This window comes from Capra hircus, chromosome 19, assembly GCF_001704415.2.
Source record: "Capra hircus breed San Clemente chromosome 19, ASM170441v1, whole genome shotgun sequence".
Lineage (NCBI taxonomy): Eukaryota > Metazoa > Chordata > Mammalia > Artiodactyla > Bovidae > Capra > Capra hircus.
In genome coordinates, this window is record NC_030826.1 from 8,458,013 (window position 1) to 8,461,863 (window position 3,851).

The window sequence follows — 3,851 nt, forward strand, 5'->3', positions numbered from 1 at the left end:
GGACATGGAAGTAACCTGGATGTCCATCAGCCGATGAATGGATAAGGAAGCTGTGGTACGTATACACAATGAAATATTATTCAGCTATATAAAGGAACACATTTGAGTCAGCTCTAATGAGGTGGATGAAACTGGAGCCTATTATACAAAGTGAAGTAAGTCAGAAAGAGACAAATACTGTATATTAATGCATATTATGGAATTTAGGAAGATGGTACCAATGATCCTACATGCAGGGCAGCAAGGAGACACAGAGGTAAAGAGCAGACTTTTGGACTCAGTGGGAGAAGGAGAGGGTGGGATGATTTGAGGGAATAGCACTGAAACATGTACATTACCATATGTAAAATAGATGCCCAGTGCAAGTTCAATGCATGAAGAAGGGCACGCAAAGCTGGTGCTCTGGGACAACCCAGAGGGATAGGGTGGGGAGAGAGGTGGGAGGGGGGCTCAGGGTAGGGGTACACATGTATACCTATGGCCAATTCATGTTGATATATGGCAAAAACCATCACAATATTGTAATTATTCTCCAGTTAAAACAAATTATTTTAGAAAATACAGATGGTAAGCATAACAGCATCTAAAAAATTATCATGCATCAGTTCAGCTCAGTTCAGGCGCTCAGTCGTGTCCGACTCTTTGCAACCCCATGAACTGCAGCACGCCAGGCCTCCCTGTCCATCACCAACTCCTGGAGTTCACTCAAACTCACATCCATTGAGTCGGTGATGCCATCCAGCCATCTCATCCTCAGTCGTCCCCTTCTCCTCCTGCCCCCAATCCCTCCCAGCATCAGAGTCTTTTCCAATGAGTCAACTCTTCACATGAGGTGGCCAAAGTACTGGAGTTTCAGCTTTAGCATCATTCTTTCCAAAGAACACCCAGGGCTGATCTCCTTTAGAATGGATTGGTTGGATCTCCTTGCAGTCCAAGGGACACTCAGGAGTCTTCTCCAACACCACAGTTCAAAAGCATCAATTCTTCTGTGCTCAGCTTTCTTCATAGTCCAACTCTCACATCCATACATGACCACTGGAAAAACCATAGCCTTGACTAGACGGACCTTTGTTGGCAAAGTAATGTCTCTGCTTTTCAATATGCTATCTAGGTTGGTCATAACTTTTCTTCCAAGGAGTAAGTGACTTTTAATTTCATGGCTGCAGTCACCATCTGCAGTGATTTTGGAGCCCCCCAAAATAAAGTCTGACACTGTTTCCACTGTTTCCCCATCTATTCCCATGAAGTGATGGGACCAGATGCCATGATCTTCGTTTTCTGAATGTTGAGCGTTAAGCCAACTTTTTCACTCTCCTCTTTCACTTTCATCAAGAGGCTTTTTAGTTCCTCTTCACTTTCTGCCATAAGGGTGGTGTCATCTGCATGTCTGAGGTTATTGATATTTCTCCTGGCAATCTTGATTCCAGCTTGTGTTTCTTCCAGTCCAGCGTTTCTCATGATGTACTCTGCGTAGAAGTTAAATAAGCAGGGTGACAATATACAGCCTTGATGTACTCCTTTTCCTATTTGGAACCATTCTGTTGTTCCATGTCCAGTTCTAACTGTTGCTTCCTACCTGCATTCATATACGTGTACAATGTTTGATACTGTATACATGCACACACAGGTACATGTGTAGAAAAAATATAGAAGAATACATTTTAAACCATTGGTAATTGTTATTCTAAAAGTTTTAGGAGACCAGAGTGATGGGACCCAGGGTTTTCTTCATATGACATTATTGGAATTTTTTGTCATAATAATATTAAAAGATGGACTTAGAAAAGAAAAACCCTCTTGAACAGCAAGATTTGAAGAGCTTCTGATCTGGTGAATAATATATCCATGTGTAGGAAGGGTGGTGCCTCCCAACTCCATGGGACAGGTGCTCCTGCGTCAAGACCCTTCCAGACCTACCCTGTGTACCTCTTCATCCAGCTGTTCGTTCGTATTCTTTTCTCAGTAAACATAAGCAAAGCGTTATCCTTAGTTCTCTGAGTCACCAGCATCCCTACACTCGGCGTCACTCCTGCTCCCTTCATTGTCTGAGATGATCTCGCCAATGCTCTGCATTTCCGTGGATCAACCTCCTCCCACCTGAGTCTCCCGCTTCTGTCATCCTATCCGAGATCTTGTCACCAGGACCAACTGCACCAAGTCCAGAAATCTTCATTTCAAGCAGCCCTCCCTGGCTGCTACCTCGTATCTGTTCCATTTGCTTCCCACTCCTAGATTTCTTTCCCCCCCTCAGTGACCTCTCTTCCATTCAGTGATTCTCTAGTCCATTCATTCACCCCTCTAGACCATCAGTTCTCTCAGTTCTTGGCTTAGAGTTCCTGGTCCATCACAAAACACATTTGCATATGTCCTCGTCCTTTGTGATGACATTAAAGTGTGTCTGCAAGTTCTTTGACACTTGTGTTAGTCTTCTTGGTCTATCATAACAAAATATCAGAGAGTGGGTGACTTAAATGGAAATTAATTTGTTCACTGTTCTGGAAGCTAGAACTCTAAGATCAAAGTTCTGGCCAATTCAGTTCAAGGGTCTCTTCTTTGCTTTCAGAAGCAGCAAGCTCTTTGTCTCTTCTGTTTTTTGTTTTGTTTTGTTTTTTAATCACTAAGGAAATGTTAAGCCCTTTTTCCCTCTGTTAATTTAGTTCTAAATATATTTCTTTTTTTAAAAAATTATTTTATATTGGAAAGTAGTTGGTCACTGGAGACGGAAAGGCAACCCACTCCAGTATTCTTGCCTGGGAAATCCCATGGACAAGAGCCGCCTGGTGGGCTATAGGCCGTGGGGTCACAAAAGAGTTGGACATGAATTAGCTACTAAACAACAACACAGTCGGTTAGCAATGCTGTGTTAGTTTCAGATGTACAGCAGTGTGGTTCAGTTATACACATACATATATCTACTCTTTTTCAAATTCTTTTCCTATTTAGGTTATTATAGAGTATCAAGCAGCTGTGTCTCTTAGAAAGACACTAATCCTATCAGATCACAGTCCCATCTTCATGACCTCATACAACCTTAATAACTTCTTTAGAGGCCCCATCTCCAAATAGAGCCATGCTGAGGGTCAGAGCTAAAACATGTAAGTTTGGGGGCAGGGACACAAACATTCCGTTCACAACGACACTCCTCTCTTCAAAAGGTGGAGTCTAATTCCCTTCCCCTTGAACATAGGCTTGACTTGGTGACTTGTTTTTAACAAAGAGAATGTGGCCAAGCATTGCACTGTGGCTTGAGTCTAGGTCATAAAACTACAGTTTCTGCTTAGTTCTCCTCCCCCTGGATCGCTAGCTCTGTGAGAAGCCATATGTCATGTTTTGAGGATACTTGAACAGCCTGTGTAGAGGCTCACACAAAGAGAAACTGAGTCTTTTGGCCAATAACCACCTCTGGTCTGCCAGTCATGCATGTGGACCATAGTGGAAGCAGATTCTCCAGTTCCGGTCAAGCTTTCAGATGATCAATGTCCTGAGAAAATATTTTTTAAAAAAGTTAATTAGTTTATTAATTTGGCTGCACTGAGTCTGAGGTGCAGCATTCAAGATCTGGTTGCCAGATCTTGGAACCCAGGCCCCTTGCATTGGGAGCACAGAGTCTTAGCCACTGGACTGCCAGGGAAGTCCCCTGATAATATCTTGACTGCAACCTCATGAGAGATCCCAGAATTGCCCAGCTAAGCTCCCTCCAAATTCCAAGTTCTATCTCTTAAAAATAAGAGATAATATCTATTGTTTTAAGCTACTCAGTGTTGGTAATTTTTTTTCAACAGCAATAGATAACTAAACCAGTCAATCCTGAAGGAAATCTATCCTGAATATTCATTGGAAAGACTGAAGCT